The 27,157-nt window shown below is 34.7% G+C and overlaps 1 protein-coding gene across 11 annotated transcripts in view; it reads left to right on the top strand.

Moving 5' to 3' along the window:
* LOC121974983 (HBS1-like protein) overlaps positions 1–18,570 on the top strand; it is a 32,758-nt gene extending 14,188 nt beyond the window's left edge. For 3 of the 11 annotated variants that reach the window (XM_042526304.1, XM_042526303.1, XM_042526298.1), the window contains 2 exons: positions 433–954; positions 1,816–2,014. The gene's annotated coding sequence lies outside the window, so the exon portion shown is untranslated. The other 8 variants (XM_042526301.1, XM_042526300.1, XM_042526305.1 and 5 more) reach the window with 8 other exon arrangements.
* Positions 18,571–27,157: the final 8,587 nt, after the last annotated feature.

The following is a 27,157-nucleotide window of genomic DNA, read 5'->3' on the forward strand; positions in this document are numbered from 1 at the left end:
ACTTGGATGATAGACTTCATAGATTGAGAGTGGAGTCATGAGGCACTTCGAACTAAGTTTAAAGTTGGACATAGAGACCATTGGACTCAAGTCTTACACCCATGTGGAAGAAGATTGAGTTACAAATCATTATGTAGGTATCCATTCGCTATTGTTACGAGTGGATGATTACCAACTCTATAGTACCAAAGGGTATATGATTGTTAGTGCCATCTCATTGTGATGTGGAAATCCACCTTTTTAGCAATCTGATCTGCAGGAAACCTCTCATCAGCTCAATTTGCCAAGATAGCCGCAGATATACCATCCTGTCCTCGGTTCTTTGTTCCTCTTGAATATGCTATATTAAATCCAAATTATTTGAGCCAATTATATGAATCTATATCAATGCTTACGAATGTAATGCAACACACTACTACTCTTTATCATCAGGCCGCAGGAGCAGTGCTCTGGGTGTTCCTTCTCGAACATGATGCGACACAAAATGCACAGCCAAAAGCTGGATCTTCGCGAGGGATGATAATGAAAATTCTACCATCATGAATGGAAACAGTTAAATTTTGGTTTGACGGATATTCATTGTTTCCTGGAAACCAAATGTTCAATAGATGGTGTCAGTTTAGGAGAATTGAGCCAAATTTCTCCAATCTCTTCCTGTTTTGAATGCACATGAAGAAGATGAAGATCTCCAACTAACAATTTCTTCTGTGATATATAGGTCCATTTCCTGCTCAAAGTTCACATTGTTTTGCAAACGAAGGGAATCAGAAAGAAGCAATGGCAACTTGCTCAGTGACTGAATGGCTAGTTAATTGGTACCCCTCGCAGTTGTTGAATGATTGGATTGTGGATGGTATTAAAATGGTCCGAGCGAAGGATCTCATGCAACTTGATAAAACGAGCTCACCGGATTCTGGCATCTAGGCAAATGCTTACATATCTACTTGATAAAACGTATTATTCTGCAGAATTATTTGTGATTAATATATATATATATATATATATATATATATATATATGAAGGGGTGCTATCTTGCACATTCCTTTTGTGGGCGATCATAGGCGACTTTCACGGAGTCCGGGCATCCAGAACTCTCCCAGGTGTCTCGAGTTGTCGAAATTTACTTGGGATGCTCGGTCAAGTTCTGGGCGCTCGGACTCGGTGAGAGTTGTCTACGAAAGGGGTGTGCAGGGTAACAATCCTATATATATATATTTGTTTTTTTATAAAAAAAGAAAATTTCCCTTTTAGCTCCCTGTTTAAGGATAATTGATTGTAGTTTGTGGCAAACTCAAGCGAGTTTAGTCCATTTTAAGATTCTCTCCTATTGATTTGCCTTTTGAGTTTACCTTGAAAAGGGATTAGTGGAACAACATTGTTAGTTTTGCGTAATTCTCTTCATCGACTAATGTGGTTGGGTCTCTATTTTTTACCCAACTTGCTTTCCACAATTTTTGTCCTTGCTTCTCTATGTTTTTTTTTGTTCCCATCTTACTTTCCATGCAGTGCAACGACTTTGCTCTTTTTCTATTCTTCGCTTACCTTGTGTCTAGAATTAGTAGTGTGCGCTGGGTTTTTTTTATTTGGACCTCTAAGCTGTTATTTTTTCAAACATTGTTTTGGCTTTGTTGATAAATGAGATTATAAATGAATGGGATATTTGTGAACAAACTAAGTTTGGTGTTCTATTTGAAAATTTTATTTATATTCATTCGGTAGCAGAATAAATAATTGTACACTAGTAAATTTAGTTTGTCAACATCTATGGATAAAGTTCAGGATAATTGGATAATTTTTTTACCTTGTATTTGTAGAAAGGAGAGACGGTTCCCCGGTTCCCCTAACAGGATGGGAACGACCTTCGGGCTTTTCGGCCTTTCCTGGTAAGTGTGGATGTTTATCCAAATTTGTGACATCTTTGTAATGTTAAATCTTCTAGTAGATAACTAAAGAATTTAAAGTTTGAATTTTGTGATGAATTATAAGAGAGATTTTTTTTTTTTTTTTTTTTTTTTGCAGTGAGAAGAGAATTTAAGAATATTGACCGTTTGGATGAGTTTTTATGAGTACTTTTTAATTTGTTTTGATGGTTGATAGAAAATTTTTATAAGGTCGAATCGGTCACTCTTAGAATTAGTTTGTTTTGGATATTATTAGGACCTTTGGCGGCCGGTTTGAGGGAGTGAATAGTCCTGCAAAAAAAATAACCTTTTTCGGACTTTATAGTTTAATAAATATTAACACTGGCATAAAATAAATATAAGAAATTAAAGCATAGAAGAGGCATGAAAGAGTTTACAAGATTACAACTAGAGAGGTTGTTAGTATAAGGAAGATGAAAAGCGCACTAAACTCTCCTTCAGATAGAGATTTTTTTACAATAGTTGAACTATTAAAAATATGAAGGTAGATAAAAGAAATCGTTTATAAGTGTTCTTTTTTTTTTTTTTCTTATTGTATGTTGCTTCTGGGAGTAGGGCTGTTTTTGTAGCGGGGCGTTTGGAATGAGATAAAAGTTTAATCCCCGACGTAGCAGGTCGTGCTACGTCGCAAATGACTAACTTTTTTTTTGTTCCAGGTGCTTGGAAGGGTTCCGGGCGTCCAAATCAGAAAGTCAACTTTCAGTTGTTTTTTTGGTTCGGGTTTTCCACTTCGGTCTCGCTTGCATTGGTTCAGATCTTCCGTTCCGGTTTCGCTCGCTTGAGTGATCTCAATCATTTGAAATAGGGTTCACCCGAACCTAACTTCCAACCTTTGAGCAATCTTCCGTTTCGGCTTCTCGTCCCTCGGAAACGTTGTAGCCTCCTTCTCGTTCGCCCACGTACTCTTCCGTAGCACCTCGTCCCTTAGACGCATCGAGCCCAACGACTCTCTCTCGGGTCGTCCTTTTCGCTAGCTACGTCTTTCGCTCGACTTCTTGTGCTTCTAAGTTTTTGTACACTTAGACACAGGGGTTAGAAACCAACAGGATTTAACCTGGCTTGGTTGATTATATCAAAATTACCTTGGGGTACTAACTGTTGGTGCGGTTATCACTAACGGTCTAACTCAAGTTTTGATGAATGACAAAGTAGGTTAAGTTAATTTCATTTGTGTTCTAAACACTTTGATCAAGTGTGTAGGAGAAGTCTAGACGGTCAACGGGCTGACCGGATGTCTGGCACGAAGCTCATTTAGTTTGACGGGCCGACCGGATAGCTGGCACAAAGTCCAGACGAGTTGAAGGACTGATTGGACGTCTGGCGCGAAGTCCAGCTAGGCCGATGGGCGGATCGGATAGTTGGCACGAAGTCTAGACGGGTCGACGGGCTGACCGGACGTCTGGCAGATAAGTTGAGGTAAGCCAATGGAAGGGAGTGACTGTGAGGACGCATTCTCGGGAAGGGAACATTAGACGTCGATCCGACTTAGATCCATTTTAGATATCTAAGTCGAGATCGTGACTAGATTCTGGTCTCGAGGAGACGAAATTTAGTTAATATTTACTTGTTAATTTTAAACTGTGCTAACACTTCGTTTTGCAGAATATATATATCATATGTTTACTTCAGGACTAATGTTTTTTTGCAAGAAAACTAGGGTCCGGGCGCCCGGGATGGATCTGGGCGCCCGGAGGTCTGGGCGCTTGCAACATGTCCGGGCGTCCGATAGTAAATTTTATCCCCCAATGAGCCTCGTCACGTGGAGCATCCTGGTTGGGTCAGTTACGTCATATTCAGGGCGCCCGAAGGAATCTGAGCGCCCCGAACCTCCTATATAAGGAGGGTAAAGGCTGAAGCTCAAAACAATAACGAAACAACTCACAATTTGTTCTCTTGTGCTCCTACGACATTGTGAAAGCTCTCCGACAAGTGCTAGTTTGTTTTGTCTTTCTTTTCTTATTGTCGGGTTTTCTTCGCTAATTAATTCTTGTACTTAGTTTATAATAAACTCTCGAATTATTAGTGATTGTCCATCGAAAGTACCCTTGCGTGCAGGCCTTGGAGTAGGAGTCACCAAAGGTTATGAATCAAGTAAATCATTGTATTTGCTTTGGCTTGTCTATTTTCCCGCTGCGTACGTATCTCGATAATTTTTAAATTGCTATTCACCCCCCCTCTCTAGTGAAATTCACGATCCAATAAGTGGTATCAGAGCAGGTATCGCTCTGATTTGGTGTAACCACCAATCAGACAGGGAGTGAAATTCTCTTTCTTTTCTTTGTCGGTTTTTAGTTTTTCGCTTTATTCCAAACTGATATTATTACATTTTTGAAAATTATCTTTCGTTACTATTAATCTAATTCGGTGCAACACCAATTCAGTTTTTTCAGTTTATCTTTTCTTCTCCCGCACTACTAATCCAAGACCAAGTCTTGGGACTCTCTTTGTCTATTTTTTTCCCTTGTGTGCAGGATAATTATGTCTCAAATTGAAAGCTTCAGCACAGTACGCCCTATTTTTTATTCAACGGGGATGATTTTCCGTACTGGAAGAAGCAGATGGAGGTTTGATTTTGACCAGTGGTTGAAATTATCTTTCGTTGCTATTAATCTGATTCGGTGCAACACCAATTCAATTTTTTCAGTTTATCTTTTCTTCTCCTGCACTATTAATCCAAGACCAAGTCTTAGGACTCTCTTTGTCCATTTTTTTTCCCTTGTGTGCAGGTTAATTATGTCTCAAATTGAAGGCTTTAGCACAGTACGCCCTATTTTTTATTCAACGGGGATAATTTACCGTACTGGAAGAAGCGGTTGGATGTTTGATTTTGACTAGTGGTTCAGCGTCACAAGAGGCTATAAAGCGCCAGTCGACAACTCCGGAATTCCACTGGACCCGGAATAGTGGACTCCGGACATGAAGAAGAAAGCATCAACGAATTTCAAAGCACTCAACACATTTCAATGCGGGCTGACGAAGGAAGAATTGAATCAGGTAGGACCGCACCAGAATGCAAAGGAATTGTGGGATAAACTGATCGAACTACACAAAGGGACAAACGACGCCAAGGTAACGAAGCGTCATCTTTTGTTAAATAAATTATTTAATATTAAAATGCAGGAAGGAGAAACGATGAGTTAGCTTCACACGAGGATCAAGGACATCATCAACGGACTCCACGCAATAAGCTATCAAATGGAGAACCGCGATTTAATCAGGTATGCGTTAAACGTTTTTCCGCATAATAATTTGTGGCCATCTATCGTGGATGCCTACAAAATTTTCAAAAATTTATCTAAATTAAAGTTAGACGAGTTATTTTATGAATTAGAATTACATGAGTAAACTAGTGTCGGGACCGAGAAAGGTGTAGCTTTGTTTACAAGTTCATCCAAGGAAAGAACGAAAAACAAGCCTGAGGTTGAGGTTGAGGATGAGTCTAACTAGGACTCTGAAGACAAAGAATACCTGGTGAACCTGGTAAGGAAAATATTCACCAGGAGAAAGAAAAGCTTCAGCAAGAAGGACCTGCAAAAGATCAAGGTTGTGTACTAAGTTCAGCGGATAGAACTATTTGGAAACTTCGAAGACATGATTACTCTAATGATGTCCAGGTGACTCATCATAACCCAGAAGTTTATCCAAAAAATACCTATTTGTTGAGCCCAAAGCTAAACCTGAATTTAAAACAATATTAAACCAAATCCTAAAACTGAACTTAATTCATCTCACAAAATTATAAGAGTTCCTGATTAAAAATTTAGATTAAGTGAGATAACTAAGGACAAAACATAAAATTAAATTAAATTAAAATTAAATAAAAAATTCTTTAAAAAGTATTAAAAAATTATTAAAAAAATATTTTAAAAATTATTAAAAAATCCTTTTAAAAAATTATTTTAAAAATTCTTTAAAAAAAAAACTTTTAAAAAATCATATTAAAAATACTTTATAATTAAAAATTTAATTAAAATTAAATAAAAAATTCTTTTAAAAATTCATTTAAAAATTATTTAAAAAATCATTTTAAAAATTCATTTAAAAATTCTTTTAAAAATTATTTTAAAAATCATTTTAAAAATCCATATAAATATTCTTTTAAAAAATTATTTCAAAAATTCTTTAAAAATTATATTAAAAAAATTAAAATTACATTAAAAAATCTTTTAAAAAAAATTAAAATCATTTTAAAAATTCTTCTAAACAATTTTTTTTTTAAAAAACATTTTAAAAATTCTTTTAAAAATTTCTTTTAAAATTTTTTTAAAATATCATTTTACAAATTACTTAAAAGTTATCTTAATTTTTTTTAAAAAAAATCATTTTAAAAATTCTTTAAAAAACTCCTTTAAAAATTCTTTAAAAAATCATTTTAGAAATCATTTTAAAAATTCTTTTTAGAAATCATTTTAAAATTTTTAAAAAAAACATTTTAAAAATTCTTTTTATAAATTCTTTAAATTTTTTTAAAAAAAATTATTTTAAAAAGCTATTTTAAAATTTCCATAAAAAATTATTTAAAATTTTTTTAAAAAATTCTTTTTAAAAATCATTTTAAAATTTTTTTAAAAAATTTATTTTAAAACTCTCTTTTAAAAATTCTTTAAAAAATCATTTTAAAAATTCTTTAAAATTCTTTTTAAAAATAATTTTAAAAATTCTTTAAAAAACATTAAAAAAAATCTTTAAAAATTATTTTAAAAACTTCTTTAAGAATTCTTTAAAAAATCATTTTAAAAAAATCTTTAAAAATTATTTTAATAATTCTTTTTAAAAATCATTTTAAAAATTCTTTAAAAAACATTTTAAAACATTCTTTAAAAAATTATTTTAAAAAACTCTTTTGAAAATTATTTTAAAAATTCTTTTAAAATTTATTTTAAAAATTCTTTAAAAAAATTATTTTAAAAATCCTTTTAAAAATTATTGAAAAAATATTTAAAAAATTATTTTGAAAATTTATTTTATAAATCATTTGAAAAAATTCTTTTAAAAGAATAAGATAAAAAAAATTAATTAATTTTTATTAAATTCTTTTAATTCTTTTTTAAAAAAATATTTTGATTTTTTATTCTTTTAATTTTTTGTTTAAACTTTGAAGATTTTTTTAAAATTAAGACACTTAGGGTGCATTTGGTTCAGGTTATCATGTATAATCTTAATTATGTGATTACCAAATTATCACATATTTAAGGTTATGAGGAATAAAATATAACCAAATGTTGTTTAGTTTAACGTATGTAATGCAACAAAAATTTATTTGTTTGAACGTTTTAATAAATAACCTAATTTAATGTTTTACTATATTACCTTTAGTTACAAAATCAACTATATATTTTTATTATTATTTAAACTCTATGTTTTGTTTTTTTTCTTCATGTTTTTCTTTATTTTTATGTTTCTTTTTTATTTTTTAAAGTTTTTTAAATTTTTTAATTTTTTATATTTTTTTTACATTTTTTATATTTTATATTTTATATATTTTTTTACATATTTTATATTTTATATATTTTTTTTACATATTTTATATTTTATATTTTTATTTTTTATGTTTTTAATTTTTAATTTTTAATTTTTTTTTCTATTTTTTATATATTTTTTAAATTTTGTACGTTTTTTAATTTTTTAAAATGTTTATTCTTTTTTTAGTATTTTTCTATTTTTTATGTTTTTTTTTATTTGTCCCCTATTTTTTATTTTTTCCCCATTTATTTTTTATTCATGTTTTTCTCTTATTCGTGGGTATTTTGAGTAAAAAAAATTCGTTAACCCCGGAATCAAGAAAATCTCAATTTTTCGAGGTTTTCTGATTTCGGGTTACATGTTCATTTTGCTGACGTGTCGGGCATGGAACATTAGTCGAGAATCATCGATTACCTAAACCAAACAGTGTTTTCGTTGATAATCTTTGATGGATAACTAAGATTATCAAAGATAACCACCAATCAAACGCATCCTTAAGTTAATTAAAACTTAAATTTAAAACTTAATTTAAGATTTAAAATTAAAATTAAACTTAAATCCTTTTATTATTTTTAAAATCACTTTAAATCATCTTAAATTCCTTTAAAATTATTTTAAAATCTATTATTTTAAAAAAATAATAATAATTTAGAAGTTAGATATTTTATAAAATGATTTAATCACTCAAAATTTAAACTTTAAACTTAATTAAGTAATAAGTAAATAACTAAAACTTAATTATTTAAGTCTAACCTTATTTGAGAACTAAGGTTGACTTGATTAGGTGCTAGATTTTACCTAATTCAAAACATTAAATTGACTCTAATTTTTTTTAATCAACCATGACTTTATATTAAAATATTAATGAAAATTTTAACTATTTTAATTAAAACATAATTGAAGATTAACTTAAATTGAAGTTTACTTAACTTTGTTTAATAACTTTAATAAATTTAACTTCAAATTACTACTAACCTTAAACTAAGTTAATCCTACTTAAAAAGAAGTAAATGAAAAATTAAATCTAATTCATTAATCAACTCAATAAATTAATACGAAATTTAAATTATTTTAATTAAATAAGTATTAAATTATTGAATCAACCAATAAATTATTGATTAATTGTTTTTGAATTAATAACAACTTATCTTATTTAATGTTAAACTAAAGTTTAACTTATTATACCTGAATCTAAAGTCAATTATTTTCAGAATAATTGATTAATCAAACTTAACTGAACAATTATACCAAGGATATAGAAATAATTATATAAATAATATAAGTATTACTAAATCTTCTAAAACACTTCGGTACAAAAATATGTTAAAGCTGTAAACTTTAACATACCTAAACCTTAGTATTAACTTAAGAATGAGATATAAATTAAGAGTGAGATATAAATTCAGGGGAGTAATAAATTAAGGGAATATCAAATTCAGGGGAAGTTCAAATTTTTGTCTTAAGTTTTTTAAAAATAAAAATAATAAAAAACTCTTGAATTTTTTTCTCTTTAAAATCTCTTTTGAAAATCCTACCTCATTTTTTTTTAAATGCTTTACAAGTTTCTTTTAGCACATATTTTCAAAAGTTTTATTTTAAAAATATCAGTTTTAGAGGTGAATTAATTATTCTCAACTTAATTTCCCTTTATTTTGAAATTAGTTTTTGAAAAATATTTTATTTTTTATTTTTTATTTTTTAATAAATTTAATTTGATAAACCTATTTTTGAAAACTGAGTTTTATAAAATTACGTTTTTTGAAAATTAGATTTTACAAACTTAGTTTTAAAATTAGATTTTTCAAACTTAGTTTTTGAAAATTAGATTTTACTTAGTTTTGAAAATTGAATTTTACAAACTTAGTCTTGAGAATTGGATCTAACTTAACTTTAAAAATTAATTTTATCCACCTAGTGTTGACGTTATACACTTGACTTTGATACCTGAAAATTAACCTTTATAAAACTTATGTTTGAAAATTGTTTTAACTTGGCAAGCTTACTTTGAAAATAAGATTTATGTTGCAAAGTTTAAAAATTTACTCTAGATTATCTTTTTAAGTTATCATTCTAAATTAGCTATTTTGAAGTTATAAAAACTTTAAAGTTATCTTTTTTCAAACTTAGTTATTTTTGAAAAGGTTAAAAGATAAAATTTAAAGTTTTTTTAATATTTTCAATGTTTAAACTCCCCCAAAGTCAATCTGACTTACATTTGTATTCTTTCTTACATTTTTACTCAATCATTTATTCTATGATTACTTTTGATGAATGTCAAAGGGGAGGGTTAGGTGGTTTAAGTTAGTTAAAACAATGAAATAACAAAATACCAATCAAACTAACTTCAAAACCAAATTGCTTGTTTTTTCTTGCATATTTTCACTAACTTAACCAAGTTGTCATTGTATCAAAAAGGGGAGATTGTTGGTGCGGTTTGTTAGTTAGAGCTCTAGAGCCAATCATATGATGATTATTGTATGGACTCATTGTATCATATTCCTATATATATAAAGGCTTTTGTTTTGGTTATTATACTTACTTGTATTGGTGCCAAATAACTAAGTATAATAGCGTCCTTGAGTAGAAGGTTCTTACCTATATCAATCGATTGGTTGAATCGATAGTGAGATGATATAGGAAACACTACTCTTAATCATTCCTAGTCAAGTATTAACATTCAGGGACAATGTTAATGCGATGAGACTAGCATGTAGGTCAACTCGATGACTTGATGTCACAAGTCATGGATATAGAGATATCAAGTTGACACATGGGTATGCATTAGAGAATGTATACTGAATGACCCGCCATGAGAAAGTATCATGAATCGTTATATTAGTGTCATATACTTTCTCATGTGGCTATTAGTATGACTACTAGTCCTTGGACCTGAAGTCACCATGGTTCCCTACCTAAGAAGTTGCATACTTTGACTTCGTCAAACGTTACCCGTAATTGGGTGGACTATAAAGGCGATTACTGGGTATGTAATAAATTATGCGGAGGGATGTGAGTGATGTAGATGAGATCTATCCCTCCTATATGACGGGAGTGACATCATTATTTTTGATAGAGTGAGACCACTAAGTGCATGACCATGCCCAAATGAGTCAATATGAGATATTGAGCTCATTTAATTAGAGTGAGTCTACTTGGAGTTCAAGATTTAGATTGATTAGAGGATGACACGGTCTATGCCTCACATTGATCAATCTAGATGTCAAGGATAGAAGGACATTGTCATATATTGTGAAGAGTCACAATTAGTAGTCACAAGGTGATGTTGGATCTCAATATTCTTGTAATTTGGGTAGTAATGATGTGTTGCTAGATACCGCTCATTACTTATGCTTCTAAATGAGTTTAGGAGCATTGCCAACGCTACAAGAACCTATAGGGTCACACACAAAGGACAATTAAATGGAGATTCGGTTCATATGATGAACCAAAAGGATTAGGTTCATGTGATGAACCGAATTGGATTAAGAGTAATCCAAATTAGATTAATTGAGTAAGACTTGATTGAGTTAGACTTGAGTTAGACTCAAGTGAGGCTAGACTTGAGTTAGACTCAAGTGAGGCTTAATGATGATATTCATTGAATTTTGAATTCAATGATAAATGGAATTCAATTTGAATTTTAGATTCAAATTTTGAATGAGTTTCAAAATGACCATTTAATGAAGAATGAATATTCATTAAATATTCATTAAGGCTCATTAATGAGGCTCATTAATGGTGTTAATGAGCATTAAGTATTTTCATTAGATGAAAAATACTTGAGCCATTTTTTACTCTTATTTTCATAATCGATCATTACTATTCCTCCTTGCTTCTTCTTCTCTTCCTCTCCTCCTCCTTGGCCGAAACCCTCAAAAAGTGCTAGCACACTCTAAGGTTTCCTCTCCATCTAATTATTCTTGTGGATACACATAGAGGGGGGGTGTTCACTTGACATCCTTGAGATCCAGCATCTTCTTGGATGAGCGGGATAAGCGAAGGGCTTCGCATCAAAGATATAAACTCCTAAACATGTAGATCTAAAGTAGATCTAGGATTAGAAAACACATACATGAAAAATTTAATATTCGCATGGATCCAGTGGCATCGGATTTCAGGGTTTTCTCAACGCAAAAAGTGATTTTTGCGACCCGAAAGACCTTACAGTGGTATCAGAGCCACGTGCGAACATGTACTTGTTTTTATTTTAATTTTTATGAAAAATTACAGATCTGTAAGTTTCTGTAAATTTACGATTTTTATGTATTTTATGAGTATTTTTCTTGTAGAAGCGAAGCAACAAGTGTTTGAACACTTGTAGGCTTCGATTACCGAGAAACACTTTCCAAAACGGCAAGGTCTCGCCCAAAATGTTTTGGGACAGCGGGTCAAGGCGCTGTAAGATCGTCATAAGACACTCGTGGGACTCATATCGTGAGAAGGGGTGCTGCCCCTAACCCCGCAAGGGGCATTGTCCAGCGTCCCGCCGAGAAGTTGCGACTTGTAAAATCGTAAAAATCAGTAGTAAAATTACAGAAATTATGGAAATTACATAATTTAGAATTATGTATAATTTTTGTGATGGTCATGGCCCAAATACCCAATAAAAGTGGACAAAATGTGTTGTAATTCATAATATGGCCTGCGTGCCATTTTGTGTGTTTATGCGTGTTGTATATGATCGCGACCTGCGCGTCGTGCCTTCCTTTATTTTATATTCCTGTTATAAATAGTTTAGACTCAAATGTAACTCGAGTTTCAAATTTTTAATGTATAAAAATTGAAGCGGTGGAAGGTCGACTCGAGGAGGAGTTACGAGGAGGGTGCGAGCAACACATGGTGGTTAAAGGGAGGAACTTGGAGAAGCTATTGACCCTAGGTTGACTATCCGATCTTCTCATTGGCTTGAGAAGATCGTAGTAGGGCTATGACTAATCACAATTTAATTAATTGCTTGTGTGTGTGTATGTGATGCATGCTAGAGTAGAGTAATTAATTAGTTCCTTAACGATTAGATTAGATCTAAATCGCGTATATGATGCACCACGATTAGATTAGATCTAAATCGCGTGTATGATACATATTAACGATTAGATTAGATCTAAATCATGTCAACTCAAAATGCCTACCATGCCGTGATACCCATCACTACCTCGATCACATGTTGTTGAATCTGCCAAAGCAGAGCAACGCATATTATCTTGTAGGGTGCGGAGGGACAATCTTGATCCCGCCTATCAACGCATGGGTGACGACAAACTCAATTAGATTGAGTATAACTAGTTAAATTAGATTTAACTGTAGGCATTATCCAATAGTTGGAAGATAGGACAAAAACACATTTATATTAAATCTTGGACAATTTAGCCAAAGCTAACTCAAGTTTTAATATACATGCGGATCTTGATCCTATAAACAAGAGTTGCATAGAGATGTAATTGGTAATTAGTTACCTACCAATCATACTAAGTCTTGGACGATTTAGCCAAAGCTAACTTAAGGCGTAGTATGATGTGGATCTTATCCCACAAAATTATAGCTAGTTGGTTAGAATCTAGTAAGTGTGGTTTGACCACATCCTTGACTTGATTCTACAAAAGTTCTATAATTCAGTGGGAGCATCGTTTAATTAAAGGCCTAATTAAATGATAATTGGAATATGATATTTATTTTCTGTATTTTTTTGTTGTAGATTGTCATGTCGTCAAACACGAACTCCTTCTCCCTGCGTTCTGTTCTCGATAAGGACAAGCTCAATGGAGCTAACTTCCTGGACTGGTTCAGGAATCTGAGAATAGTTCTCACACAGGAACGAAAACTGTACGTCCTGGAGCAGCCCATTCCTGAGGCACCTTTTGCCACTGCCACGCGAACTGACCGAGATGCTTACAAGAAGAATCAAGATGACACATTAGATGTGTCATGTCTCATGCTCGCGACCATGAACTCCGAGCTTCAGAAGCAACACGAGTTGATGGGTGCTTATGATATGGTTGAACATCTTCGTCAACTATATCAAGGACAAGCAAGGCACGAGAGATTCGTGATCTCTAAGGTACTGTTTTAGTGCAAGATGCAAGACGGGACTCTCGTAGGTCCATATGTACTCAAGATGATTGGGTACATAGAAAACCTACAAAGGTTGGGATTTTCCCTTGGCCAAGAGCTGGCCACTGACTTGATCATGCAGTCTTTGTCAGAGAGCTACAGTCAATTTGTCATGAATTACAACATGAACGAAATTGACAAGCCACTGCCCGAACTGCTTAGCATGTTGAGAACTGCTGAGCTCAACCTTAAGAAGATTAAGCCTAACTCCATTCTGATGGTGCAAAGGTGCAAAGGCAAGGGCAAGCCTAAAGGCAAGGGAAAGTCTCAAGCCAAGGGTATAGGCAAGACATTGAAACCCAAAGGAGGGGTTGTCAAGGATGCTACTTGCTTCCACTGCAGTCAGACCAGACACTGGAAGAGGAACTTCAAAGTGTACCTAGAAGATCTTAAGAAGAAGAGAAGTGAGACTTCCACTTCAGGTATATATGTTATAGAAGTCAATCTATCTATTTCTTCATCATGGGTATTAGATACCGGATGTGCTTCTCACATTTGTACTAATGTGCAGGCGCTGAGAAATAACAGAGCATTGACAAAGGGCGAGGTGGACCTACGCGTAGGCAATGGAGCACGGGTTGCTGCTGTTGCTGTAGGGACTTATTCTCTATCTCTGCCCTCTGAGCTTGTACTAGAATTAAATGATTGTTGTTATGTGTCTGCTCTTACTAAGAACATTATATCAGTTTCTTGTTTGGACAAGAAAGACTTTTCATTTATAATAAAGAACAAATGTTGTTCATTTTATTTAAATGATATGTTCTATTGTAGTGCACTTCTGATTAACGGACTCTATATTCTAGACTTAGAGAACCCCATTTATAATATAAATACCAAAAGATTCAAACCAAATGAAATGAACCAAACCTATCTCTGACACTGTCGCTTAGGTCATATAAATGACAAACGTTTATCCTAGCTCCATAAAGATGGTTTGCTGGACTCATTTGATTTTGAATCATATGAGACATGTGAGTCATGCCTACTGGGCAAGATGACCAAGACTCCCTTTAGTGGGCACAGCGAGAAGTCCAAACAGGTCAACGGGCTAACCGGATGTCTGACACGAAGCCCAGCTAGGTCGACGGGCCGACCGAATAACTGGCACAAAGTCCAGACTGGTCGAAGGACTGACCCGACGTCTGGCACGAAGTCCAGCTAGGTCGACGGGCAGACCGGATAGCTGGTACAAAGTCTAGACGAGTCGACGGGTTGACAAAATGTTTGACAGGTAAGTTGAGGTAAGTCACTGGAAGGGAGTGACTGTGAGGACGCGTTCCCGGGAATGGAATATTAGGCCTCGATTCGACTTAGATCCATTTCGGATATCTAAGTCGAGATCGTGACTAGATTCCGGTCTCGAGGTGACGAAATCTAGCTAATACTCTACTTGTTAATTTTAAACGAAATCTAGCTAGGTCGACATGATTAGATTCCGGTCTTGAGTACTATATCTCGAGGAATATATATCGTATGTTTGGCTCTGGACTAATGTTTTCTTGTAGGAAGGAAGTTGCTGGAAAACCAGGGTCCGGGCGCCCGGAGGTAAATTTTATCCCCCAACGATCCTCGCCACGTGGAGCATCCTGGTTGGGTCGGTTACGTCATATTCAGGGCACCCCGAACCTCCGATATAAGGACGGTAAAGGCTAAAGCTCAAAACAATAACGAAACAACTCACAATCTACTCTCTTGTTGTAAGATATCAGAAAATTAAATAATAAATATTATTGGACGGAAAAATTTATTGGATTTTTCTAGAATTTTTAGAAATTTTTCGGAATTTAAACGGAGTCCGTATGACTCGTTTTGAGGGGATGATTCGGTAGGTTAGGTGGAAGCCTGTTTGGGATACCCATTTAAGTGAGGAAAAATTTTAAATTATAAATTCTTTTCCTTTATTTTTCCTCTCTCCCCCAAACGCCGATCCACCCAACCCGAGCCTTTCTTCCTCTCTTCCCTGACGTCGAATTCCCCCTTCATTCTCCGGCGATTTCTCCTCGCCTGATCCCGGGCCGCCGCGAGCCCACCGCCGACAACAATCTCTTTCTCCAGCGTGTCTTGACTGAGCCTCCCCCTCCTCTCGCCTCTGCCCTAACTTCCCTTCTCCGGCGATTTCTCTCCCAGCGACATCGGGCGCTTTGTGGGCATCCTGATCGCGTCGATGCAGCTTAACCTACTGCCGACCGAGCCCCCTTTCTTTCTCTCCCTCTCTGGCGGCGTGGAGCCTTTCTTCTCCCTTACCTTGCTTGCGATCGAGTTACAGCCGACTGCCGAACTTGAGCCCTAGCTGCCTCCTCACCACGGGATCTTGGATTAAGGAGATCCATTGCCCTCGCTTGGGTTAACACAGCGTTGCTCTATATGGTCGGTGTCACCCTACCTTCTGCCTTTGCTCATGATCACAGCAACAGCGTTCATCCAAGAGGAGTTTATGGAACTGGATTGATTCTTGAAGGTAATTGGTTAATCCTAACATTAAATTTGGGCATTTGATCTTGATGTAGTGTTGATTTAGGGTTGTTGTTTGGTAGGCAGTGGCTTCGCTTGGCTCCAGACTCCACATTTCTGATTGTTTGTAGGCATGGCCACTGGATCGTTTTGCTCTAGATTTCAGTTGCTACAACCGAAGGTTGGTGAACCTTGTGGTGGTGAGGGTAGCTGGACAAAACGAAGCTTTGTGCCGTGGTGTGGTGTGGAGGTAACAAACAGTAATCGTTTTTCCATTGTTGTATTAGTATTTGATTAAGGGAAGTTGTTGCAGAATCCAGATTGAGGTAAGGGACTGTTAAGGTGAGTTTTGTATTGTGGATTATGGCTTCAGCAATCCTTTGCTGTATAATGGATTTTCTAGATTGATTCTTGGAGAGATAAGCGTGTGTATGTGCTCTTGTAGTTTCCGGACAGGGGATCATAAGTGCTGTGAGCTGCTGAATTTGCTGTCAAAATCTCACGATAAGCGTTTTCCAGAGAGGTACACCTGTTATCCTCATTTGTATGGGCTAAATTAGGTTTCTAATGGGTTGTGGGGCTTTATTCTGCTTAGATTTATGAGTAGTGTGATATAGATTGGATGAATTATTGTGGTTGGATTAATTGAGGTGGATGAACTATGTGGATTTGATTCATTTATGTATTTTGGAGATTAGGTTGCATTTTGATGATGAATTGGTTAATTTGTTGTGGTTATGGTGATTGGTTGATGTAGATTGTTATGTGATCATTCTTAGAATCATTGGATGGATTAATAGAGTGTGGATTATGTTGGGATATAGAAGGAGTGTGATTAAGGATTGTTTGGAGGATTAATCAGAGATCAGATTTGAGTGGAGTTATTCTGATTGGGTGGGGATTTTATTTAGCTATTTTAATTCATATGAATTTGGCTAAATAAAATATATATATATTGATTGATGCAGGGCCTTGATATGGGACGATTATCACGACATGAGGTTTATTTTAGACACGATCTACAGATAAAGGCGGGTATTTCTTCCTTGGCCTCTATGTAGATTTTCTTGTACTTAGTGCATGGTTATTATTGGATGAATTAGGCTGCTTTATCTTATATCATGATCAGTTGCTGTTTATTTCCTGCATGATACTTATGCTTGACCTTTGTGATGATCTATTTAATTCATATACAGTCTCCACTCTTGATATCTACTCTATTGTGATTACACGTATAGAGTATGTCTTGTAGGGATTGTCGGGTTGTTGGTATTACCATGCTGATTGGGTATATGATGTGGACTGTACATAGGCGAGTATGTGTTATAGGAGTTATCTTGTTGACCGTGCATTTACATGTAGTGTGTACATACGTATTTGTCATGTACTTTTGGAGGAGTTGTGTTGATTATATATTTGGGGTATATACACATGTCTGTCGTGTTTTTTATTGGAGGATATATGTTGATTGTACTTATCTTTTGTGTACATGTGTCTGGTGGGATTATTGGAGATTTTTGGTTGATTATACATGTATAGTGTGTACATATGTTTGGTGGGATACGTGGAGGTATCATGACGATTATACTCTTGTTGGAGGTATTTATGAGGTTTGGGGTTGTTGCATGGATGATGATTATATATATATATATCATGTTCATCATTCATTGCATCTGATGACCATTATCTCCCTTGTGGTTGAGAGAGTCATCGGTTGGTTTGGGAATAGCACCGCACACTCGGCCACTCATGGGTAGTGGTAGCTGGAGCAATTGCTGCTAGTCCTGTCGTGCCACCCGGTCACGAGGTTTTGTGAGATCCGGCGTTGTGAGCAGTCAGGGACTCTGATGCTATGTAGCTAGATAGTTACTAGTGGGCTGTCCGCCTCGACCACTATATAGTGGGTTGGAGGGTAGTACAGTCGTCACAGACCCAAGCCTCTCGGCCATACAGGGGTCGTGGTGTCTGGAGAGGTGGCGGGGTGACCATGGAGCATGCATGCACTTTTGCATATGCTGCGCAATGCATCTGGGGGGATATATCTGCATACATGCCTAGTAGATACTAGTTGCATGTGATTGTGATTTGTTACATTTGATTGAGCTATGGTTGTTGCATATGGTTGCCATGCTGCATACATGTCATTTATTTTACATGTATATGCAGTCGTATTTATATTGCACAGGTGTCACGGGTATATCTGTTGCAGATCCGGTGAGTTTACTGATCATTGTATCATGTGTCGATTCCAGATTGGGTATATATCTGTCATTATATTAGTTGTGATTTGTACAGTTTATATGTTAGGTTATTATGTCAGATATGTGTAGGTGTATTGATTATGATAGTATGATCATGTTCTTTATTCCCTACTGAGACTGTATACTTGTGATCTCCATATTTATGTATAGACTATGCACTATCTTTTCTATTACCCGCTGAGTTGCCTATACTCACCACCGCATGTATATCTTTATGTTTTCAGGTAGATGGTTGGAGTGCCACTCGGAGTATCATGTCTGCCAGGTCCTACGTCACATCCGAAGGTCATTTTTGGTTTTGTATATATTTTATTTGTATTTTGTTGTATTTGGTGGGTTGTTGTATTTGTTGTTGTGGTTGTTGTATAAAGCGTAGCCGGCTAGCAGTGTGTTGATTGTGTTGTATTGGACTTTCCGTTTTCGTTTTTCCGCTGTGTTGGTTTTTAGTACACCCGTGTGGGCTGTTTTATATATAACTGCATGGTTGTGATTGTTTCATTCCAGCCGAGTGGGCTGTTATTATAACTGCGTGGTTGTGTATATAAATATTCCAGCCGCATGTGGCTGATGTATATTTTTGTTTGTAGTGATGCTTCATATTGTCACCATTACAAGGAAGATGTCGGATTTTTGTTTGGCAGGGACTCCTTTGGGGGCGTGACACTTGTGCTCCTACGACGTTGTGAAAGTTCCGACAAGTGCTAGTTTGTTTTGTCTTTCTTTTCTTATTGTCAGGTTTTCTTCGCTAATTAATTCTTGTACTTAGTTTGTAATAAACTCTCAAATTATTAGTGATTGACCATCAAAAGCACCCTTGTGTGCAAGCCTTGGAGTAGGAGTCGCCAAAGGTTCCGAACCAAGTAAATCATTGTGTTTACTTTGGCTTGTCTATTTTTTCACTGCGTACGTATCTCGATAATTTTTAAATCGCTATTCACCCCTCCCCTCCCTCTAGCGAAATTCATGATCCAACACTAACAATCTCTCCTTTTTGATGTGATTAAACTCAAGTTAAGTTAGGGTAAATCATAAACAAATAGCAGTTATAATGTTTGCAAAAAAAAAAAAATTACAAGTACAAAAATTAAAATTTAAAATTATACTACCCTCCCCCTCCTCCCCCTAGACTTAAAATTGTATTACCCTCCCCCTAGACTTAAAATCATACTATTTTTCCCCTATACTTAATCTTACTATTCCCCCTTTTGATCACATTTAAAAGTAGGGTACGTTAAACATATTACTTGGAATGTCTAAAAAATCTAAGGAAAAAACAAATAATATGAAAAGTTAAATTTCAAAAATTTTGATTACTAGTTCATAAAAATTTCAAAAGATTATTTAGATTAGTCCTAAAACTTAAACAAATTTTAATGATTAGACGTTTTAAAATAAAGTTTTCTAAAAAAATTTAAAGCATTAGTTAAATGATTCACAATAAGTTAATTAAACATTCAATTCAGTAATTGGTTTCCAGGTTGTGGCGAGGCACTAGGTCTTCTTGGTTATTGGAACATCAACCACTTTTAGACAAAGCCTCTTAAAGAATCTAAATATTTAATTTTCTTTCTGAAAGCCCTAAGTCCAAAAATATAGTTAACCTAAATATGATTTTGGAACCCAGTACAGGTTCCTATCTACTTGATTCATTAAAAATTTGGGAGGTACATAACTTCTGGGGACTTTTCTAATTTGTCCTTGGTGTTTTTTGATGTATCAATTTAGTCTTCCATACTTTCTAAATTTTGATTTTTGAAAAATATTCAGTTTCAAACATGCATGTTCATTTTTCAAACTTTCGATTTGTGTTTTAAATTTATCATTTTTTTAATTTTAAATTATCAAACAAATCTAAAGAACATGCATTAACTAATTGTCTTTTCAAATATATATATATATTTTAAATTAATTTTACTAAATTCTTGGAAAGAATCTTCATAAATTTAAACGAATTTTCAGGAGATAAGGCACGTACATGACTTACCTAGTATTCTGACGCTCCTCGTTCATCGTAGCTTTCCTTGATGATCCTCCCCCTTCGTCGATGCTCATATCTGAGCTGGTTTCGTCTTCCTTTTGTGGTCTACCATTAGGGCTAGTTCGGTGTAGGCTTCGATTTCGGATTCAGAGGATGATGATTTATCCCATGTGGCTTCTTGTTCTTTTCCTTATCCTTGTTCTTCAATTTTGGGTAGTTATCCTTGATGTACCCTTCTTCATTGCACTTGTAGCATCAGACTTTTCTTTTGTTCTGATAATGTTTTCTCGTCTGCGATTTAAATTTATTAGTTTTAATGAATTTATTAAACTTTCTTACTAGTAGCGCCGCTTCATCTTCATCGATCGTCGCTTCGGAGTCAGGATCTTCCTTCTTGGCTTTCAAGGCAAGATTGTTGTTCGATTTTTCGATTTCTTTAGAATCTGCACATCAAGTTTCGTGAAGTTCAAAAGTAGAAAATAAATTCTCTAGTGTACTTACCTCGAAATTCTTAGAGATGTAATATGTATCTACTGAGGATGACCATTCTGGAGTTCTCGGAAAGGCGTTGAGCACGTACCGGATTGAATCTCAGTTCATTACAGATTCTCCGAGATTGTTGAGCTGAGTGATGAGTTCTTTGATCCGTGCTTGGAGTTGCGCTATCTTTTCTCCATTGTTCATCAGCAGATTTGTTAATTGGGTTCGGAAGATATCTTGCCTTGCTAACTTTGCTTAAGTACCTTTGTGGAGTTCCAAGAACTTCTCCCAGAGCTCTTTGGCGGAGTCGTAGCTGCCGATTCGATTAACCTCCTGGGGCAGAAGGATGCTCAGCAGATGGAACTCGGTCTCATCCGTTCGCTACAAAGTCTGCTTGCTCCTTTTTGCTCCATTGCTATTCTTCATTTTCATTTCCTTATTGGTCTTTGGGAGCTACAAAACCATATTTCATGATTAACAGAATCTCAAAATTCGTTTTAAAAAATTCCTCCATCCATCGTTTCCATTGCATGAAGTATCCCTTAAATTTTGGTGGATGAATGCTTGCACCGACCATCATATCGTTGCTTCAGTCGACAGTTAGTCCTTCTGAGATGTTTTGGCTCTGATACCACTTGTTAGGACCCTTGACAGTCGGCTTGAGGGAATGAATAGCCATACAAAGAAAAACAACCTTTATAGCTTAATAATTATTAACTCTTGCATAAAATAAATATAAGAAATTAAAGCAAAGAAGAGGCACGAAAGAGTTTACTTGGTTACAATCAGGGAGGTTGTTAATCCAAGGGAGATGAAAGTACACTAAACTCTCCTTCAGACGGAGAAGCTTCTTTACAGCAGTTGAAGTACTAAAAATATGAAGCTAGACAAAAGAAATTGTTTACAAGTGCTCTCTCTCTTTTTTTTATTGTTGTATACAGCTTCTAGGAGCAGAGATGCTTTTATAGCCCTGCTTGGGGCGCCTTGAAGGGTTCCAGGCGCCTGGAATGGGATAAAAGTTTATCCCCGATGCAACAGGACGTGCCATGTCGCAAATTCCTAACTTTTTTGTTTCGAGCATTCGGTCCACCCAGAGTCCGAGCGGCCAGACCAGATAGTCAACTTCCAGTTGACTTTTTGGTCCAGGTCTTCCGCTCTGGTCCCGCTCGCATTGGTTCGGATCTTCCGCTTCAGCTCCGCTCGCTTGGGTGATCTCGGTCATCCAGAATATGGCTCATCGGAACCCAACTTCCGACCTTTGAGTAATCTTCCTCTTCGGCTTCTCATCCCTTGAAAACGCACCACGCCTCCTTTTCGTCCGCCTGCTTACTCTTCTGCAGCACCTCGTCCTTCAGACGCATCGAGTCCGTTGACTCTCTCCCATGCTTTCCTTCTCGCTAGCTGCGTCTTTCACTTGACTTCTTGTGCTCCTAATTTTCTGTACACTTAGACATATGGGTTAGAAACTAACATGACTTGGTTGATCACATCAAAATTATCTTGGGGTACTAACATATACATGTGTTACCTAAAAAACACAAATAGAATAAATTTATATAATTTGATTATAAATTTATTTTTTTATATTTTATTTAAAAATATAGTAATTTATAAAATTTTATGCTTAAATTATTTATAATATTAATAAAAAATAATATAAGTTTAATGTATTACATAAATATTTAATTTAATTTATAGAGATAATAATATTAATTGAGCTCCGTAAAAATTTCAAAGTTTAATTTGATTTGATAAATAATAATAATAATAATAATAATAATAATAAATTAGTTGGAACCAACATAATTAAGGTACTCTTTTACGTTTTTTTAAGTAGCACCATGTATCTAACTCGTTAATTAATCTTTGATTCCATAAAAATTTATTATCGGATATAGAGTAAATCTGAAAGTATTCATAGCGGATGGTTCAGCAATCCAACAATCTAAGTTTATCATCCTATTAGGCTCCGTTTGATAGGGGTGATAGATTAGGATTATGTTTTCAAAAAGTTATTAATATGCCATTTGGTAGGGTTGATTGGGGATAGGATTAAGGTTGATTAGGGGTGTGATTCATAATACTTAAGCATGGAGAGTGATTATTAATTCTACTCTCAATCCTATCCTAATCAATCTAATTCTAATCCTATCACCCCTACCAAACAGAGCCTTAGAGGAAAATATTCGCAGTGCACACCGTATTTGAGAATGAAATCATAAGTACTTAAAAGACTGCATGAGCGTCTTGTCATTGCACTGGGGGATCAACTCTTTTACGTTTCTATTGATGAATACAATGATAAGAGTTATCAAATCCATGGGCCATGGTGCAATGATAAGAGATAGACAAGAGATAGACAAATTTCTGTACAACAAAGGTACTAATGCATATCATATACATGTAGTGTTTGAATCACTCATGATATTGGATCATCTCTCATAATCATTTATGTTTTTTAGATTTATCCTAATGATAAGTAGAAAATTTTTATAAGGTTAATCGCTTATTTCAGATTAGTCAATTTGAATTATATAAAAAATTGATAAGGATTATTAAGCTTGGTTTAAATTCATAAATAATTTTGTAAAATTAATTTCAATTAATTTTAAAAAGATTTTACATTCAAATAATTTTAAAAATCAATAAATAGTTCGCACTATGTATTTTATATTTATTAAAAAGCTTCAATCTCACTTTAAAATTTTTAAACATGGTGATGAATTAGTAGATAATTTTAAAAAAATTTATTATATTTTGTGTTAATTTTGAAAATTACTTCTACACTTTTTAATTATTTGATTGAATAAATGTTTACATTTCCGTAGTAACAAATAGGGCAATAAATAGTAGGACAAGATAGTATTCATCCTTCTTTATAGATTTGGGTTGGGTTTGCTATATGGAGTTAGACTAAACTATTAGTAGTTATTTCTTATGCATCTTTTAAAATTTACTCAATAAGTTGTTGTATCTACCTATAGAGTAATGTTATGCTGTTTGACTCCTTGTGCGTGCCTTTATCTGCGACCCGCTCAGATTTTCAGGCTCCCGGATCACTTCCGAACGCCTGCATACTCAATAGGTACAGGAGTCAGACATCACAACAAATCCATCAACATATATTCATTCAAGAAAATAATAAAAGCATCCCTATAATGTAAAAGACCACTGCACCTAGTCATAAACTGTTGAATCAAATGCATGAAACATAGAAAATAAAATATATCTACAAATGCTTATAGCGATTTGTGGCAAATCTTGCACGAATGTTCTTCGTGCTTGTCGAGCAATTACAAGATCGAACATCCTTGTTTGTTCACAAACCAAATTCCTGCTAATGCTTGGATTTTCTTCTTGTTTAGAAGAAAAGGAGAGCAGCATCCAACCCTTCTCTCTTTGCCTTAGATGTTTATATATAATGGAGCAATAAATGGGGTAAGTGGGCAGTTACCAAAATTGTACGCTTCTCCCATTACCAATATTTCTTACTCGTCCAAGTCAAGCCATGAAGACCAAATAAGAATATATAATTTATACTTAAGGAAAAATAATTTGTGCAATAGCAAACATACCGAGTGATTAAAACTAAAAAAGTTGTTATATCTTAGATAACCGCTCTACAAAACAAATTGGAGATTTCACCGTCTTGCATTTACTCTGATTAAATCATTTATATCAATATAAACATCTTTAATCCCTCATAATAACTATTATGTTAAGAGCATATTCAATCTCTCTAATCAATATAATTATTCACAATCACATTTTATGTACTCAACAAAAAAATATAATTGGTCGATCAGTGAATAAATATCAAAAATATAAATCTATTTTAATCTTTCTTTTTAGCTAGAATGCATTCATTTTAATCAATCACTTTTTTAGTCATGTTCCATAGACCAAATCATCCATAGTCAATAGGATACATGCTAAAATAACACACTCTAATTAAAACTTCAAGTAGATATATAAATATTCACTTAAGGTAAAATCGAGATTATCTTATAATCTCAAGGGTCTTATATAGTACAGAAGCATGGATTCATTCTCTTACTATCATTATATTCGCTATAATATATATGGTATGAATCACATACTATGATATTTTTCTCTTTACTAATAAAGAATGTAAGTTTTTCTCAATTTTAACATCATACATATTTTGATTTAGACATCCTCAATGCCTAATCCTAAATTCAACTCATGAATTCTAATATGATCTCTAGCAAGTTCAGTAAATAATGGGTGCATTTACTCTGATCATTATCAATTCACAAATGATTTAATCTTGATACAACTATCAAGGTGACCCCAAACTTATAGGTATGTCTCCATTCACAGCTTCATAAGTTGTCCCATAAATAATTGTCTTATACCTATTTATATTTAACAAATAGAGTTGATTGTCCATGTGAGTGGATCAATCTCAACCCACCAACATGTTCACTAAGACTTTATCCAAATGTAACAATGATATATACACTAAATATATTATTGCATTTCACATATTTGTTTGTCTTTATAATATGTTTCTATTGGTACCGGTGTAGCCGACAAGAGAGGATGAATTGTCTACAAAATAAAATTCAACCCTTTCTCGATCTTTGACTTGATTAGATTAGCACAATTAAATTAAGTAAAAAAAATTGACATAAAAGAAATAACAACTTAAAAGAGTAGGTAAAAGACCAGAGTTTTACTTGTTTACAACCTAGGAGGTTGTTAATTCAATGCGTTGAAAAGGTCACTAAAGAACTCCTTCGTTGAAGGCAGAGAAGCCTTTAACACACGTTGATAGCTCAGAAATAATTAGGAAAGTTAATACTCAAGTTATTGTATATTTCTTAACTTCAGGAGTCTTTTTATAGCTCCTAGAAAATTCTATCTGAAACTTGAAGGCACCTTCAATTATGTTCAAGGCGCCTTCAGTTAGCCAAGTTTTATCGCCGAAGATAAACCCTTATCTTCGGTCTTTATCTTCAGCCAACGGACATCTGAAGATGCCTTCAATAAGATGGAAAGCGCCTTCGACATTGTTTATGGAAGGTGCCTTCCAAGCCATTGAAGGCGCCTTTCCTGAGGCAGATCAGCTCCTTAGCTGATCTTCCTTCTCCTCGAGCAGACTTCTGCTCCTGCTTCTCATCACTTGGAGATGCCCTGCGTGTCATTCTCGTTCTATCGATGTACTCTTCTATAGTTTCTCGTCTCTTAGAATTACCTAACTTGTCGACTCATTTTCCATGTCATCCTTCTCGTTTGCTGCACCTTTCGCTCGACTTCTTGCGTTCCTAAGTCCCTGCCCACTCAGACGTAAGGCATCAAATTGTTGGGACACTTTGGAGCTAGAGGGGTTGGGAGGGGGGGGGTGGGGGCGATTAGCTCGCTTCGCGTTGATAATGATCTTTTTGCAGCAGAATACTTGAAGCAAACTTCTCCAATGCTAATGTAAAAGATTTACTTGGTATTCACCTCAAACGAGCTGAGTAATCCAAGGATCCGACCCTCACTCACACATCCACTATAAAAAATACTCCTTCTCAAAAACAATCCAGAGGCGAAGAAGCCTCTTACAAACTCACACAGAAATACAAGAAGAATAACAAGAAGAATCTAATACAATGTGAAATCGTACAAGATTTACAATAAATGAAACTCTAACTTCTTACTTCTTCCTTGTAGACACCTCTTGATCAACTTGGAAGTGTAGCAACACTTCTCTCTAAGTCTCTAAGAATCTGGTGTAAAGTCGTGTGCTCGGTGAAGAGAGTGGAAGAGAAGAATTGTGAAATAGTGCTCGAAAAACCTTTTTCTAGGGTTATCATGGACACCTTAATCGATTAAGAATCCCCTTAATTGATTACCATGTTAGCAATCTACATAAATGGTTATATTTTCAACCTTAATCGACTAGCCTAGTCGATTAGGCCTTACTGAATTAATTAGCCAGATCAATTCAGCAACATTCTGATCGATCGCGAGAAATAGCTTAAGCGATCAACCTGATCACTTAAACTTTGAACAAAACCATTCTGTTCTAAGCAAAAGGCACTGTAAGTGATTACCCTAATCACTTACGGTGTCCTAATCGATTACACCAATTGATTAGAAGGCCTTCCTCATGATTCCAAGCTTAAGGATTACCCTAATCGATTAACCTTCGGTAATTGATTAACCTAGTCGATTACCAAACTCTAACTTCCAAACCTAAGTCTAGGGTTCCCTTACCCAACATTCGATCAACCTTAACCTGTTGGGGCTCCTCATTGTCTAGCATCTGGTCAACCTTGACTTGCTGGGACTTGTTCACCAATTGTCTGGTCAATCCTTTGACCCACTTGGACTTTTCTCCTTGTGCCAAGTATCCGGTCAATTCTTTGACCTACTTAGACTTCTAATCACCAGGTGTTCAGTTAACCTTGACCCACCTAGATTTTCACATGTCTGGCTTCACTCACCGGGACTTTTCACACTGCCTAGCTTCACTCACTAA

Source organism: Zingiber officinale, chromosome 4B (genome assembly GCF_018446385.1).
Source record: "Zingiber officinale cultivar Zhangliang chromosome 4B, Zo_v1.1, whole genome shotgun sequence".
Lineage (NCBI taxonomy): Eukaryota > Viridiplantae > Streptophyta > Magnoliopsida > Zingiberales > Zingiberaceae > Zingiber > Zingiber officinale.